Source organism: Athene cunicularia, assembly GCF_003259725.1.
Source record: "Athene cunicularia isolate RWA chromosome 14 unlocalized genomic scaffold, athCun1 chr14_part1, whole genome shotgun sequence".
NCBI classification, from domain to species: domain Eukaryota; kingdom Metazoa; phylum Chordata; class Aves; order Strigiformes; family Strigidae; genus Athene; species Athene cunicularia.
In genome coordinates this window covers 4,496,020-4,514,684 of record NW_020799118.1, presented here as the reverse complement: position 1 = coordinate 4,514,684, position 18,665 = coordinate 4,496,020, and the positions used below count along the sequence as shown (strand labels likewise).

At 35.8% G+C, this 18,665-nt stretch overlaps 1 long non-coding RNA gene across 2 annotated transcripts; it reads right to left on the bottom strand.

Moving 5' to 3' along the window:
- Positions 1-2: 2 nt before the first annotated feature.
- LOC113485594 lies at positions 3-10,419 on the bottom strand. 2 transcript variants are annotated; one of them, XR_003399456.1, is made up of 3 exons: positions 10,291-10,419; positions 4,284-4,453; positions 3-618 (listed from the first exon to the last, which is right to left on the bottom strand). It is a non-coding gene; the product is annotated as an uncharacterized LOC113485594 (long non-coding RNA). The 2 variants fall into 2 exon arrangements; XR_003399457.1 differs by lacking the exon at positions 10,291-10,419 and adding an exon at positions 6,775-6,911.
- Between the last annotated feature and the right edge of the window lie 8,246 nt (positions 10,420-18,665).

Here is an 18,665-nt window from a genome sequence, read left to right as displayed (position 1 = left end):
TCTTGCTAATGCTCAGTTTTAACACTTGATGTAATTATTGCTGAAAACAAGTTTCAAGAGGAATAAATGTTTTTTAATAGCAAAATGCAAATTATTTTTATTGTTTCTACAGCACTTTAACCAATTCTGTAATTTCAGTGAATGAAATTAAGCTCTTCACCAAGTCCATAAGAATTAAGTGCTAAGACTAATTGATAAAGGTGTTTTCTTTTGAAAGTTAGGATGTCTTGTTAAAGTAAATATGTACTGTGTTTTGATTAGTGTGTGTGTGACCTGCTGCATGATACATCACTTTGCTTTTGCCATTTTTATTAACGTCTTTTATTAACGTCTCTGGAAACTGCCTGGTTTTGATTGACAGTGATGGAGCTATTTGAAACACATGGTGGTCTTTTGTCAGGAGTTTGCTTAGGAGAATATACATGGACTCAGTCATGAATTTTAGATCATCATCATAAGCCTCTGTCACAGGAAACTACAATTGTATGATATGGTCTACATTATATTTGCTTACTTTACTAGAAGTTATACTTTCTTTTTTGACATTCCAAAGTCAGTGCAGCTCTGTCTTCCTGGATTTGCAAATTGCATTCCTTTGGTTTAGTCTGGATAGAGATTCTGTGGGGACACAATACAATTTAATTATCAGTGTGCCTCACTTATACTTTTAAGATGCTTTATTGTTTTTCAACCAGTTTTGATAGCTCTTTTACCTTATTCACTTCAAAGTGAAAAATCTAGGTATACCATTGGGACTGTTCCTTTATACCAGAGCATATTTTCTTTCATAAAATGCAATTGTTATTCTAAGTATGGTTTTCCAAAAGTGTTGACAGTTCTTCCAATATTGTTTCTTTCTGTGTCCTGTTGTGCTTGCATTTTCATGTCTTAAATAGACCCTCTGTCAGTAAATTCAGGGTTTTTTTCTATTGTCACCTGGAGGATAAAACTTTTAGTGTTCCATATAGCATAAAACAGGGAAAATTTATTCTTCTTTTGATAGTTTGGGAAAGTTTATATTGTTAAAAACATATATTCTGCACTGAAGTTTGGTACGACAGCTGTGTAACAAACTGTCATTGCCAAAAGGTTTGGTGCTGTGCGTGCCAGTGCATTTACATCAGCTTATCCAAACCCTTTATTTATAATGACTTGCACATATGTATTTATATGATTCTAATGCTAACAGCAGATCAATATAATCACTGCCATTAAAGGAGAAAAATACTGATTTTTCTGTATCCAGGTTTAGTAAAAACTGTGCTGTGCACTTTCAGGTTTAATGTTTACTGCGCGTTTTAAGTATGAATTATGAATTTGTTAACTTACAGTCCAAGACTGAGCTGTGATAGATTCCAAAGAGAACATTTTTCTGCAAATGCAAATTTCAGTATCAAATACATCTCTAATAAGATTAAAATTTCTTAATTATCTTGTTTCTCATTTGGCTGTATTTATATCAGAACAATTTTATTTCTATTGTGTGGTTTATAATCTGTATCTTATGGTTTCTGTTGCCCTCATTCTATTTCATTTAATAGGAAAAGTCTTTCCATGAGTTTTCCTTATTCAAAGCAGTAAGGTCAGGAATGTTCAGGGTTCAGAATGCCTGTAAAGTGGTGCTAAGAAACAGAAGATCAGAGTAAGAACATAACTGTCCTGGATGCATGGCCTGTAGAGCCCAATTCAGCAAAGGAGAGCTGAACAACCTTTGAAAACATGTATTGTTCCTGCATTTGCATCATTAAGATGCCACATGAACTGTGGGTTTGGGTTTTTTTAAATGTACATCTCTGCTTTCTCAGTGATTTTTTTGCTTCGATTTGCATAAGGTGAAAATGAAGGGTATATGAAGAGGTGATGAAGTTGTAGCTTTGTTATATGCTAGATCAAAGTCACATAATGAAACTAGTATTTGCTAAATACTTAGATTAAATTGCATTTTCTTTATATCTGTGGAATTTTTGTAAGGTGGTTTGGTTTTCCTTGTGGAGTTTTTTTGTTTTGTTTTGATTTTTTTACTTTGAGGGTTTGGCTTTTTCTTTAACACAACCACAAGTAATACTGTTGTATGTTACTGCTTATTATTTTACTGTACTAGCTTAGGCTGCAAGTTAGTGGTGTGTCTTTCTGGGGCAGTGGGTACAAATTGTGAACAAAGGTGGAAGAGCTCTTGTCTGCTGAAACCACTTAACCCTGAAATAACGAAGCAGAAGAGTCTACCTGTACGCAGGCACAACGAAACGTGTGGGTGGATGATGAAAATCCTTAGGATGCTTTCCCTGGCCTTACAGTGCTTATTTTCATCAACAGTTATGAAATTTTGTGTATCTTGTCATTTGCTCGATGTTTTCAGTTTCTGCTTTTTTTTTTTTTTAAATAAAAAAAATACTGCTTTCAATTTGGGAGTGTCTCAGATTCTTTCTTGCACCCAAACCAAGACTACATGTTTGAAGGTCACTGGATACATAAAACCAGTGGGGTTTATATGCTATTGGGAAGTTAACTAGTTGCTTGTTTCTGCAGTTTGCCCTAGGCTTTGATTGCACAAGGTTTCTTCTAGAATAACAATAAAACCAAAATCTCTTAGGAGCAAATGGAGCTTACATGAGTGAATATATTTTGCACGGGATAGATTATGGTGTAGTTCCTGTGTTTAAGTTACCTGGATACTATTCCTCCTAGTGGTGACACTTGGCAGTTTCTAGCTACAGTTGCAAAGGAATCATTTTGCTTGCCATGCTGGCTATGTGCAGTCTCCAACCAAAACAAACTTTACCTTCAAAATTACTTTTTCTGCATGAACATTCATAGTAGGACTTTTTCAGTAGCAGCTGTATTGATCACTTTCAAATTTATCCTTGCAAAACTTAAACGTAAACCAGTTGACCAGAAATCCACACTGCTTATAAAATATGCAGCTATACTGTTAAAAAAACCTGACTTAAAAAGTACAGAAGTTAAATGTGAGGATTTTTGTGAGTGTGAGGCTCTCAGCTGCATACAGTACAACGACAAATAATTTTAAAAAATAAAGACATTTGTCTCAAGTTCCTTAATCATCCAGAATTCCGATTCTAAGACTGTAGAACAGAATCCAAAAGCAAACATTTGCCAAAAAATAGTTATTTAATAAATACATTATTTCTATGACAAACCTTAAAGAAATGTAACTGAGGTTTGTTAAAGAAATTTGTTGCGTGGGCTTACTAACTGACAATTTTTATTTAGGTCTCCATAAACTGGGTGCTACCAAGGTTTACAATCCTTTTACAAGGACTGTATTAGGATAAAGTTCTACTTAGCTCTTACTCAAAGACAGCCTAAATTAAATTAATATTTGGTTGATCTGTTTTCTACAATATGTGGTTTTAAGAAATGCAAGTAGAGTCATAAACAAAAGAGTTCAGAAACTTGCTCCAGGATTTTGTAATACTTTGTAATTATAACTTATTTCACGGGTTTACTCTTTTCTTGACATAATAGCAAGAATGTAGGATATTTGTAGAATCAACTCAAACTAAGCAGAATTTCTTTTATGTTTTTCATATGAAGTCCTTAATGTCTACTTACTATGAGTTATGTTCTTGCATTGAAAATAGACACACAGGCAATATATGCACTTACTTTTCTTAATTCTCAATTGCACACACTTTTTTTCCCCAAAGTTTCAGGTGTTCTTTTTTTCTATAGTCATTCTTTCCAAATCTTCCTCTCTCAAATGATATTCCTAATATTCCATGGCTGACTAGCAACCCACTCAAAAATAAGACATAACTGATACATATATTTGTCAATAATATTTCTCACTTCTAGTCTTTTTTTTTTTTTCCAGTTTATTCTTCAAACCATGAATCCTTCCTGTTTATCAGTTTAAAATAACTGTGATAGCAGCAAGTTTGGTGAGGCTAGTAACGTGCAAATGTTGGGTACATTTACTGTAATCCGGAGTTACATTTGTCTGTTTATTTTTAAATCAAGATTCAAGTTCTAATGTGTATGAATTTCAAAGGTTCCGTGATTCATGTGGTATAGAATGATGGCAAACTCTTAAGTATTTGGTAATAGAAAGAATGTCTTTAGACCTTCCCATCCAGCCACGAAAAGTGGGATCAGAAACACTGAAATTTGACCCAGAATATAGTTGAGAGGTAGTTCAGAGCTACTCTCCTGTGGCTTCAATTGATGAAAGAGTGACATTGGAAATTGTTCATTTCTTAGCTTTAGCTTCTCTCAACACTTTAAGGGAATCATTATCATAATGACTGAATAAAAACCCTTACCTTTTTTCCCCCACTAACTTGATGCAGCTAACATATACTTATTTCATACAGATAAGAAGGTTCAGAAAAACTGGTACTAAATAAAGGGATTAAGAGGAGCCTGTAGAAAGCTAACTCTTTAGAACCATTATCTTCCCTTGTCTTTTATTCTTGGAATCAGCAAGTAGGTTCTGGAGAAAAAAAAAAAAAAACAACTCTATTGTAAAAGGCCAGAGACAGAGAGAATGTACATGACTGACTAAATGTTTTGATAAGGTTGTACAAGGAAATATTAAAATGTTCTGAAGCTTCAGTGCCATTTTTCATTTTGAGTACAAAATGTTAAGAGTTCACCTCCCAGATTTGTCAGTACATATAGGCTGGCTGTTTTTCCACTTGAGTTTTGATCTGTATTTTACAAGTTGCTCCACATTAATTAAAAGGAATAAATATTCTAAGGCACACAGTCTTGAAAACAGGGAAGAAATATTCAGTAGATTTGCTAGCCAGTACTTAGCTGAGATTAATTCTTTAGTCTTACTGAACTTAGGGTAACCAGGGCTACTACACTGCTATGGTGATTTGTTGTCTAAACAGAAGATGTTGCTGCAATATATCAAAACGGGCTTGCATACATACTAATTTTAGAGTGATTTTTTTTTTTAAAGTGTGGCAAAATTATCTTCATCCACTACTGCTATAAAGCCGTCTTCCTAGAAATATTAAATTGGGGTAAATAGATACTGGTTTCTTAGCTTGCATTTGACAGTAGTTCTGTTTGAAGAGCTGCCCTCCGTAAATAAAATCATAGATTTCATTTCTAGGGTCCTCTGTCACTCAGCATTACTTCTTTTTTCCTTCAACTTTATCATCTACTGTCAAAGAGCAATAGACTGTAGCTATTAAACAACTGACGTTGTTTCCAAACTGGAATTGTTATTCAGCAATGCAGTCTTGTTCTGGAGCTCCCAGCTGCTTCTTCAGTTGTCAGAAAGCCACTTGGACCTTTCTCCTTTTTATTCTTTCCCTTTGTTTATGAACAGACAGTAGTCAGATGGCAAAAAAAGTTTTGCAACTGACTTACCTTGTTTAATGGCTACTTTTCTCCTGTAAGTTTGCTGAGCAGATCACAGTGAATAGCTTTTTTATGGAAACTCAGAGTAAAACCACACATAAGTCTCTGTTTATGGGATGGTAAGGTTTACCGTGAGTTAGATCCAAAGAAGACTAAATACCATTTCAGAAACTATTAATCTAGCAACCACAGCTGGGATTACTGATTAAAAGATTTTAGGCAGGAGCCTTACAGGAGAATTTTCAAGAATGCCAAAGTAAATTTATAATTTTTGAGGGTAGAATTTTCAAGATCACTACTAAATCTATCACATATGTACTATAAATTTATAAAAGTTTTATTTTTATATCACCATTCGCCACTGCTCCAGCTCATCTTTGATAACTATAGTTCAATGGAATTCAAATTCCATCAACTCTAATTCAGAAAACTCGCAAGTATAAACTGGAATTTTACATAATTGGTTTAGAAAGAAGATAAACAAATTTCCACCTGTAGATTCAGTGAAATAGCTCTAGCTTATCTCTCTTTAGTGACACTTATTATCCACAGAAACATACTAACATTCAAATTTCTAACATAGACAGAACCATCTCCCAAGTCAGTCAAATCCCAAGAGTTTCCCCAGCAAAAGTGGCACAAAATGCCTAAACTTGACATTGCTGCATTTCAGTCCCCCTAAAAATAGGCAGCATCATTCTGAGTTATTTGTGTAGAGCTACTCAGATCCCATTATCATCCATTTTCTGACCATCCTCTTGGGTGAACTGAATGTCACAGGGCCCGGGGACACCAGGAATGTGCAGCTGCAGTGAAGTCTGTGTGTCACATACCCACAGCATCATTTAACACTGACTGAAGTAACATCTTACAGTTTATTTATCACTTTTTTTCTCATGATGCTGTGTTTGCATTATTCTCAGATTCTCCATTCAACTATTATCTTTATTTTTCCTCTAGAATTTTCTAATTTATTTCTTTTTTGCTTCTCTTACCCTAATGATGTCTGTCCGTATTATTGTCTATTTGTTTCCTTCAGGAACACTGCTTAAATATTGCTGCAATTTGTGATGTCTGTTGAACACAACTAAGATTGAGTTCTTTGCAAGACTGGCTGCACTGGAGCCTTGTCCAGCACTTAATATCCATGGGCTTATATAAAAAATGTACTGTACTTCATTTTCCTTTTGGACTCAGACTTGAGGCATGTCACACTTGGAGAACTGACATGGAGAGAAGACACAGAGCAGCAGATTGGCAGTTCTTGCAACATGTAATTCTCATTTTTGTCCTGGAATATTTTTTTTAACAGATTAAAACCAGGCCAAATATGCATACAATAAAATTATAATCTGATTATTTTATAAATTATTCCTAGCCCTGGAAAACTTTCAAAGCATTTTTTACATGTAAGAAAATTCTTGGAATCTTACACACAGATAGCAGAAGCTGCAAATTCTCTTGTGGCATTTATATCTCATGGCCCTTTTAACACATTGCAGTAATACACCTGGCAAGTTTTCAGAGCCTGCAAAAACTCATATTCCATGCATAATCATTTATATCAGGACACAGGAGATGTGCAACAGCAAAAAATATTAATGCCACGTCTCTTACAGCTATCTAAATTTTCTTTAATGAAATCCCCCTATCTACCTCCTCCCATTGTCTGGATATGCCTTGTTCCTGCTTCATCTTTAAAATCTGTTAAGTGTTGGAAAGAACTCTGGTCTTTAAAAATCAACATACATTTGTGTTAAACTATTGCATGATTCTAACTGCTGAAGTCTATGTAACCCACTTGTTTCATTTGTTCCAGATGCATTCTGAAGTGAAACCCACTTACTCTGTAACTTAGAGTGTTGTACTACATTTGTAATGCTTGCAGTCTGAAAGCATTATGTTATGACCACTAGTTGGAAGGAAGAGACACTCCTAACACGGAGATGGCCAGTATGTACATGTTCAGATCACCTTCAGCTATACAACAGTCAAAATCTAGAGATCCTTCAAGAAAGGAGTCCTGCCCATACCAAATACCAAAAAATACCTACAAACTTTTGAGGCTTGTCCCATACAAATCTTGGTGCATAAGGTACTATCTATACAGGCAGTCTTTAAGATAGTGAAGATGTCTCAACCAAGCCTTGAATTGCAGCAGTAAATCTGCTGTATTATTTTTCATATAACTATTAAATTAGGTTTTTTAAACATTAGCATTATACTGCATATCACCAGCTGACAGAAGTCATAATCAAGATTCTCTTTTTCACTTTAATAGTTACTTGATGGAAGGTTTGAATGATCACATATTAAGTAATCTGAATTTTTCCACAAAGTGTTACTGATATTAAAATGCAGTGGGTTTTTTCCTTTCTCAGACCCATCAGCTTCTTAGGGATCCCTGACATATTTCTAGCGGCTTGAATAACACAGGCACTATTACCCAAATAGAGGAATTTCAACTGATCGCCACCAGGAATCTCTGACTTTCCTTCACTCATTATCAACTTTATGCATTTGCACATGCATGTACACACACAGACACGGAGTATCTGCTGTGCTGGGTAACATGAGCCTGCACATCTTCAGTGTCCACGTCTCTGAAAATGACCCTGAAAAAGTAAGCTAAGCCCATCCCTGTTTCTATATATAAAACTGTTTGTTTAATTGGTGGACTGCACCAAGAATAAATAATGAGGTAATTCTGAAGATCATTCCCAGAACAGTCAGCTAGGATTGTTTCTGCAAGTCAGAGCTATCTCCTCTCCTTTGTCATTTTGTTGTTTAGGGGTTTTTTTTCAAATGGTTTTATTGTCTGAAGGTGAACAGCTTTTCTCTAAATGCAATTTTAGGAACAGTACAATATTTCAAGAATGAAGTGTTCTGCTCATAAGTGAGGTTTTGGAGTGCTTGTTTACTGAATGCAAAACTTGTTTAAAAATTCAGATCCTAAAACTGGATCAAGGATTCTAACCTGATTGGAGATGAAAGTCCTTCCACGCAAAATAAGAAAAAAATTTTTTTGAAAAGAAAGCTTTCAAGTACTCTCAGTCAATTAGGGAAGACTGCCATCAGATTTTTTTCAAGGTATTGTACAGATGTTATTTACCTTGAGTAACAACAGTTTTTACTAGGAAATTAACTACAAATTTTATCTTGGAAAAAAAAATTTAAAGCCTTAAACATGTACATTAATTCCTTTTTCACTTTTTAAAAATTCTTTAGCTGTAACAGGTTATAAAAGCTTGATGATGATGATAATAATAATAATAATAATAATCTCTTCTGGTTTTGCTCATATTATAGTCTGCTTTGTTTCTTCTAATGTGTCAGAAGTACACATGGCTCCTCCATGTCTTGGTCTGTGCACTAACAAATAGATAAAGTAAAAAGTACATACAAAGTTCTGAGTTAAGTAAAATTACTGTACGGTAATGGGGTAAGCTTGTTCACAGGCTTGCTGGTGATTTCTTATATTAATACAATAATTGTCTTTTTTAATGATTATGGACATAAGTGGAACTCATGTAACTTGACCTGTTGTGGCTGAAAGAATACAACCTCTAGTCAAATACCAAACAGACCCTCTGAGGAAAGTACTGTGCCTGCCTGACAGATTATAAAATTAAGAGCTTAATTCTGTCATGGACTTCGTGATATATTTACTTTATCTCACAAATAGGGAGCCAGAAAAACTAAAGGCAAAGGGATATGCCCAAGCTGACAAAGCAATTCTATGATAAAGTGTGAAATTGAAACTAGCCACTAACTCAAAGATCAGTTTATACCTCAAGGAGTCTTATCTTTCATAAGCTCCATATGCTTTTTAACTTCTAATATGCTGTTATTTATTACCAGTTTAAGGTAAGAGTCTTCATTTCAGTAAGTGTCTAGTGATACTCTGACTAGCATACACTGAATTTTCTCTTGATTCCTGGGACTGATGCACTGATTCACTAAGCCAGTCTCTGCCACATGCAGAAACATTCTGTCACCCCCAGTATAGCTTTGAGACCCAATATGGCACTAACTCGCCAATAAAAACCTTTCTAGAAACCAGTTTTATCTCGCCTTCTGGGTTGTCTCTAACTACTCTGTAGAGAGGAAAGCTGGGGATTAAATGGTAGAATGGAGTCAAGAACCAATAAGTTACTGTTTTGCTGCTAGGCTTCAAAGAGTGAGTTTCAAAATAGTACAGAGAACTTCAGGCTGGCAGGCAGGACCCAGCTCAGAGTTAGAAAATCTGGATTTCTAAGCAACTGTAATTAGCTTGACCCTTATTGTTCAGGCTACACTGCTTAAACCAACAGATCCCAAAATAGGATCAGGGCCAAATCATGTTATGATCTGGTTTTATTTATCTAAAAGGCTCATGTGGACTTAATTTGCTGTTTTGTGTTAAGAAATAATGAATAAATAGAAAGGATTATGAACACATGTTTGGCCTAAAGAAGAACAGAAGAACGCAGTCATAGCTTCAATTTTGAAATGTCTTATTTCATCATAAACTTAAATTTCAAAGCTAACATGGGGATATAGCAAATATAATGCTTTATTTTCAACTAATTGTGTCATAACTGAACATTCAAACCTTCAACTGGGAAACTCGAATTAGCATCTATGGGATGTTTTTTTTCAAATGTGTGTAGATATCAACTGGAGGATCTAAATGTCTTATAAGTACTGTATAAAGTAGGTTGAAATAGAAATGAGAGCTCTTTAATCAACTTTAGCCAAGAAAGAGGTGAAACTGTGGGGAATAAATGGTTATGCAACCCAGGAAAGAGGAGGAGAGAGCAGAGTCTTTTCAGCAGAGGAGACCTGTGTCCTATCCCCTCTTCTGACATGAACACTTTTGTTTTACCTCTTTGCATCTGAGTATCTGTAAAAACCTGCACTTACTGTACTAGCTATCTATTACTTAACTATTTTACAGTTCTGATAATGTACCTTTTTAGGAGTCAAAAGTCCTTCTTCAAACACAGGCAAGTATTCCATACACCAGACTATTTTATTCTAACTGTAAATAAAAGAATGGGGGGCAAATAAACACTAAATTACTAAATGAAATACTCGAGTTCAATTATTTACAAATCAGCAGGTTAGATTCTAGCTCTATTTCATTTTATGAGAGTGCATTATAAGTGTCACCAACCTAAGAATTAGTATTTCCCAGGCTTTTTCATTCCTTATAAAGGTTAAACTTATTTCTGTGACTGTGCTGTTAACATCTGCTCGGCCTTTCAAGCTATCTGTTAATATGGGGAGAGCACAAAATTGTTGCTAACACTGAAGAATTTTCCAGAGATACCAAAAATAAGTACATTTATATTAAAATAGCATTAAAATATATAAATAGTTTCCGAACTAAGTACACATGGCTGGGACTCACTGTACCCATTATATGTAATAAATAATATCACTCCACAGTTACTCATGTATCAGAGTACTTGCTCATCAAGACTACCCCAATTTTTATAATTACAAATCCACCTCAGTTCCCAATAGTTCTTTAGTTCTTTTCCTCACTGGAACCAGTATTTGATCATGAATAGCTCACAGCACTGTACACCGTTCAGGAAGTCTTTAAGGTACAAACTGGTGGAGCCTGAGAATACATCCTCTAGCCTTCTCTACACATCCACTTTTTTGTTCAGTGTCAGAGAAATGGTATCAGGCAAGTCAGCCTCTGCAGCACGGCTGTTCATATGTACACACCAATTAGAAAGTCAGAATCAGCACTTTCATAACTCTACTTTTCATCCTGCATCTCTTAAAATAGGATCATGCAGCAACTTCTTCAGCACTTCTTTCTAACTGTGTAACACATACAATCACCTACCGCTGCTATTATTCTATGCTATTATTATTATTCTTCTAGCTGGCAAAAAAACAAACCAAACCAAACCAAAACAACCCAACCTGAGGACCCCCGTCTGCACTGTTTTCAATTATGGCATGTAATGTGAAGTATATCTTACAAATCAGACAGCAAGATGATCTATTTTACAGTGCATTCTTTCCGAAATGTTAAATATTAATTCCTTTTATCGGTGCCTGTTTACATATTGGTAAATGCTGTCCTACTTTCTTATAAAAAGGACTATCCTTTCTGTTTGTTTAAAAGGATTCATGTGCCACTGAGGCATACAATGAAGGAGGCAGTAACTTCAAGGCTTTGAAAATTCAAGTCTTTAATATGCTTTTATTAAGTAACAAGCATAATCATTATATGATGACAGTCTTTACAAAAAATCTTCTTATAATCTGCTGGTTTATCCCTAATCAATATATTGAATAATTCACCCTGAATTTTTCTCGCCTCTGTAGGTAGAGAAAATCAGTATCCTTACTTGGAGGTGCCTTGGTTTATGGCTAGAAAGAAACAAAGAAAACTTGAAGGTGCCTTACTTTAGGGCTAGGAAAAAAGAAAACTTTTCTAAATAACTCCCACACTACATTGTGCCAAAATCACATTTTAAAAGTTGAAATTCACCCAGCGAAGAGCACAAACACCCCATCAAAGACTTTTTACCACCTGTCAGGCAAGATTTAATCTGGTGGCACATATCAGTTAAATATGAACGTGTATCACTGCTTCCTTAACTATTTGTGCAAATTCTTTTTTCAGTTGGGTATGAGGTGCTTATATTTTAAGCCTATCAAATTGATTAATGACTTGGTCAACGTAAGTCTTGGTTCACACAGAAAGCATCCGCAGATAAATAAATCAAACACTACTTGCCAATTTATAATATTGTATTTATGCTTCCACCCTGTGCATGCTGAATGATGGCAGTGGCAAGTGAATCAAACAGGAACTTTACAGCTTCCCAAATGCCACAATCTGAGAATATTTCATTAGCAATATTTATAAAATAATTTTTTTGATCTGGGATCTGATTGGTTTCATAAGGAAAATCAAACTTAGAAATAAAAGCAACCCTGTGCTCTTTGAAAGCATTAAAAAAAAAAAGACATATGAAGTCAAACTGTTGGTGAATCAGGTGTGAGAAGTTGCAGAGGAGGAGTTAGAGCAAGGGTTGGTGGTGAATGGTGCTAGTTGAGACACAAGTGTGTGCTTAATAAAGCAATCATCTACAGAACCTGCATAGTCTGTGGTGCCCTTCTCTCCTTCCTAGGACACCTGTGTGTCCTATTCCATACGGATCAGTACACATTATGTGCAGCACAGTGGGACAGAGAACTGAAGAAGCCTGAGCTAGAGCTCTGCAGCCGAATCACAGCTGCATCAGCATGAGTATGAGTGATAATAAAACTGGGTTACACGACTGAGCCAGTCACACCGTCCTAATCCCAAGGAACAAGTAAAACAGGGACATGAAAAGGATGGTGCTTAAAAGGTAGGATGAACATGAATAATTAATTTTCAGGGAGTGCAATATGCTGTGATCACCTTCAGATTTTCCCCATCTGTTGCTAAGCAGCATTCTTTAGTCACAAGCTTTGATTTACAAAATGAACAGCAGCCTCCGCACATTTTGCTATTTTTACATTTTAAACTGTTCTTTTGCCAAGATTTCATTATAGCTATATTTCAAAATGCTCTAGAACAAAATAAGATGAGCACTGAGATATCTGCATCCCTTGGGAAAAGGTCTCGGTTACTACCTGGGACAAGTAGCCCGTGGACTCTCCTGTAAGGAATGAGGAGCGCCTCCATCTCCCATGTACCCCAGCAACTGCTTTTTCCCTCTCAGGTCTGAGCTTTACATAAGAAATTGAACCTGCATCATGGAAAAGGCAAGAGTATCATACATTCAGTTTTGTATATTCATCTTTCAATCTGCATAGCAAATCCCAAAATTTTTCCCATGGTGGTGGTGAATTAATTGTATTAATTCTTTCAATCTGTACTAAGGATGTTATTACAATGATCAGACACCCATTTGATGCTCTGGGCATTCTGATAAACATTGAAATTAAATCAACTACCTCTCTGTGTGAGAAATTATGTCTCTCATTTAATTAGAAGTAAAGGGCTGGCTGCCAATGTTCCAAAATTAATACCAAACACCCCTGCTGAAAACACCCTCTCCTCAAAGGTTTTGATGCACAACCAGAAATTTCAGAAATCCTTGTTCTTGAAGACCAAGAGAAACAATTGACAGAGAGTTCAGGATCTTTCACAAACTGTCGGCTACTAATAACCCACACTTAGCTCCCATGTGTCTGTGATTTAAACACAAGACACTGGTAACTCAGTTAAACAAAATGAGTATTCATTTTAAAGTGCGAATTGACTATCAGCTCCATCTTCTTTGCTATTCATGAAATGAACAAATCATAAAGTAGAATAACATTAGCGATCCTGTGGAGGATGTGGCCTGGAGCAGAAGATGCCTTCCAAGGAGAGAAAAGATATATTCAATAGTTACAGCAGGTCTTTTCCTACATTTCTACAGAAAAGGCAGAAGGTTTTTGCAACATCTGCTAAACTGGCACCAAGGTGATAAATTGTACTCTTTACTCGCTAGTCTCTCTACTGGATAGCAGTAAATAAGACTACAGCTACCATCATTAGGGCTTCTTTTTTGGTTTGCTTTGGGTTTTTTTCCCCACTGGCAAGTGACTCACTAGAGATTCTGGAGTCTTCTGTTGAACCACAGAATATATCTTCAGCTCTCTAGAAAAACATTTCCTAAAGGCATATCCTGAAAGCTTCCCAAGTTTCCTTGGCTGGCTGCAGCGGCCTTTAGAGCCACACACCTAACAACTGCTTCTCATAGAGCCACCGGCCCAAATCCACACACATAAGCCTACATCTTTTCATGCCCTTCTGGATGCCTCGGCACTCACAGAAGCAACAATTCTACCTGGCCCCATCCTCTAGCTATACCCCCAAACTTTGAGCAGCTGCAGTGTTCTGCAGCTGTTGAGGCCACCACTGTTTTGGCAGGGAGTATTGCCTACTGTATCAGCAAAATAGCTTTTACAACCAGAGCATTCATATTCACCTACTGCCTGGGAATAGCTGTGAACCTACACCTTTACATCTACGTGAGGATATGTCCCAAGCCACATTTTTTGCAATAGCAAGAGTCAACGGTGCCTTTCTTACGCTTTTTGTTATACCTGGAGAAAAGAGAAGCAGAGATTTTTTTTATCTTCGTTCACCTCTTTTTTTCTGCACCAGCTGCCGAGCAAAAGGACAGGAAGCAGGCAACAAAACCTGCAGCCTACAGGATGGTGGACTCCTGTTGCCAACTCAATCTCATCCCCACAAGCCTCCAGTTTCTGCAAGCTGCAGGACTATGGCTGAGACGTGAAAGAACAGCAGTCTCTGGCATGCTTCCCGTGGTTTAAAGGAACCGACAGATGAGGAGAAGTGGCAGGAGGAGACAGCAGAGATGGAATACACATGTGCTCAAAGGTGGGGCTGCATCTACACGAGAGGAAAAACAGGCAGAATGGGCTGCAACAGGGGACACAGGCACCCCATAGGAAGAAATAACCAAAGAAAGGGAAGCTATTAGGAGGATTAGAGGAAAGAAAAAAACGGGAAGATCTGGATAAACAATATCCCCAGACTATGTGCACAGCTGGCAGATTGTAATGAACATTTCTGTTGAGCCATGCTTGACTCCTGGTCTCTAGGTTTTAGGAGACAACATGTAACATTTATGAGGCAAATCACAGAGTTCAGAAAATGTAAAAAATAGCTGTGCATGGTAATATTTCAAACGCTACAGATACACCCTCCATTCAGGTACTACAGAAAAAGTTTAGATAATTTAGTTATAATTAATGACAATGACTGCTTCTTAAACAAAATACTATTACAACCACCTGTGCAGTACTACCGCTGTTGAAGGCAGATCAAGCGCAGACCTCCGTATTTTTCATAAATTAAGAAAAGGTTCAATAATATTATTCTAGTTGTATGTATTTCTACTCTTAACTTTGCATTTCAGAAGATTATAAATATTTTCAATTTTTCAGAAATGATATTTAATGAAGGTTTGCCCTTAATGTTTGTCACTGGTCTGTTTGCTCTTTAAACTGGAAAAAGTAAAAACATAGGCTTTAGCTTTTAATCTCAGCATCATTAACATCCACAACCATCAAACACAAATGAAAAAAACAGAATTTAAATGCCACTAATAAATATCTATTTCTTGTGACAGACTAATCAAGCTTCAGTGCAAGACTGAATTTCCAATTAATAACTGCTGTTTGTTAGTGCTACAACCTAATGTGGTAACAGTCAATGTTCATGCATTATAATTATTTTCTCAGATGTAACCCTAAGTGTAATATTGTTTTCTTTACGAGAAGCCACTGATGGCCTCCAGTGAGCTCCATTCAGTAAGGTCAGCATGACTACAGCTGGCAATGGAAACTAAAACTGTTTTCAGAATCGCTGCTTCCAGACATGGAGTCCCTTCTATATAATCACTGGGCTAAAATCATTGTGAGTTTCTCTAGAGAATACAAAAAAATTATGGCAGAGATAAGGCCAGCCTGCTGTTTCTGTAACATGGCTGTTTCAAATTAACAATGGTTTACATACTTACTTAACCTACCAATTTAACTAGTTATCTGGTGGGAGATTTTTGTATATTCTTGGTTTTGATTTTTGTTGATCAGTGCTGTCTTTTTCAATTTCCTTGTCATACAGAAATAAGAACTGGTACTGTGGTTTACACTAAAAGTCCATCTAGATCAGCATCCTCCCTCTGAGAGTATCCACAACGGGACATTTCACATAAACATCCCCATCCTTTGTTTCCTATTGGATTTAAGGAGTTAGTCTGTGAGAGAACCAGCCCTTTTCAACTATGCTGACATTTTGTAAGAGCCTTTGTAACAGGCGTGTTAAAAGCTTATTCAAATCCAAGTAACACTGTATGAAGAAGTCATCCACTCCCCCCTCAGTAATTTGAAGTAACTCAAAAAGACCTTTGGAGAAAGGAGTCATTTTTACATTGCATAGAATGCTCTGTCAATCTTGTTTTGATCTCAGGCCTTTAAGGAACATATTGGAATATAATAATTACTATTTATATGACAGAAGCCATAGTTCTCATTCTAGTTTCAAAATAGCTTGCTCAGTTCTAAGGTAACTGCACTACTCTTCTGTAATCCTGCAAGTTACATGGCAAAATTGTGATATTTACTCAATGAATTCTACCAAGAAATGAAATATTCCCCATCAAATAGGTAGTTGACACTTGGCTTTGGCAGCCAAGACTAATAATTGCATTTATTTTTTTGCAGGTAGTCCAAATCTTTGCAGACACAACCTGCCCAAAAATGATGAAAGAGCACAGATGATGGGTATTTGCAAATGCTAAGATATCCCCTACTTTAGGACCTACTCAGAGAAATAGGGATTTATCTCTTTGGAAAGTGAAAATAAGGTAACCACATCTGCAGTGTTACTAGAAAGTTTACTCTAGATCTTCCTTTTCCCTCTAGCTTGGACATGATCAAAATTTCCTAACTACAAGCAATTTCTGCAGTCATCTCCTGTATTTGAATATCTCTTGAGCTTCAATGTTCATTGTTCCTTTGTGGACTGTGGGTACTTCATAGATATGCTGAAAAAAATGGAACTACTTTCTGACAAAAATACCTGGAGCACTGAACAAGTATTACAAAAAGCTTTTCTCAGCATTTAAATTCTAAACACATGTCATTAAAACTCTTAAAAGGTTAATCATTTGATAAACATTCATGTTGAGCAAACCCCCTCATACCCTATGTATTAATTGCAGCCTGAACAAGAGAAAACCAAAGTGGTTCACTGGTGCTCCTGGGTAAAGACAGATTTATAGAAATTCTCTGAAATGCTTAATTTTTAATGTCACACAAAAATTTATTTTAGGTATATGAATATATTATTTTCAGTGCTTCAGTGAAGGTATTTCCAACATGTTCTAAGGCAGCATTTAAAAATTCTTAACAGTTTCAAGACATTCTTATGCCTATAAATAACAAAAAGTAAATAAAAATTCTTATGTTTAATAGAAATTATTTATATGGCATCTATCTTTGTAGAGAGGTGTAACTGTATGATACACTTCATCTGAGTGGGTGCTAATTGTGGTTGGCAAGGTAACCTATAAATAAAAGCTCGTCTCTGAAATAGCATAACTTTGGCTACATTTTAAGCAAAGTACTTCAATTATTTGTGTTAGCAGATACAGGCTTCAAGTGCTTTCTTAAGAAGGATGTTACAAATGAACGTCACAATGCCTGAAGATTAGGATAACAAAAAACCCCACTACTTGAAAATGTACACTAACATTTTTTAAATTCTTTGCTAGTGTTTACACAGAATGTGCTTTTGCTGAGTGGTATATATTAATTTCCTCCCCAGAAAGCTAGTGTGATTCTTGTATATAGTTACCAAATATTTATACAAAAGAAAAACAGACCAGAAGACCTGCAGAATACAGGCACTGTAAGACAATATTTCTATAAAAAATAGTAGCAAGTTATTATTGATAATTAGTCAATTGGATGCACTGGTTATGCATTCCACATTCATATGAAGCTCATATACAGGCAAGAGTGACAGCAAAGTATTTTTAATATTTCTGGACAACAGTGTCTTCTCTTTATCAATCTATATATGGACACAGTCTAGAACACATGTAATAAACCCTCTCTTTTCTAATATGCTTGAGAAAAGAGCTGATGGAAAGCTTTTAGAAAAAAATTCAAATAACTTTGAGGTGTCATGTAAGATTTTTATGGATGCATCTCAGACAAGTACACTGATGATTTTACTACTACTGCTTGTATCTGATATGACTTTGACATATAAAGCCACACAAAACTCTAACGGTGAATTTCACAATACTTGTGCTAATTATTTACAGAATATTTTTAATTGTATGTTTTACATACTGAATTGTCTTTATTAACAAATCTGAGTGTTTACATCACTAGATCAAATTATTTATATAAAGGCTGTACTAGAACTGAAAAGCATCTGTAGTTTCCAAATAATTTCTAAAAATTGTTTTGCATTGTTTCATGATATAAACAATCCTTCCCTAAAATGTACAACTTACAACTGCATGATGAAATGCATATTCCTTATAAATAACAAATATTTTTATTGTGCATTAATTTGGGTATTAAATTACTGATATCGTGTCATTTGCTTTTCATGTTTAGCAGTTTCTAACAGCAGGACACTAGTTTGAAAGCAACAGAGGGAGAGTTAGGTCTGTCTTTTCAGACAGCAGTACTACTCTAGCAGTTAAAATCATTGGAACTCTGTTTCTTACACTTACTTCTAATGTAAGAAAGGGAATATAGAGTTCATTGTTATTCTTGGAGGCAAATGC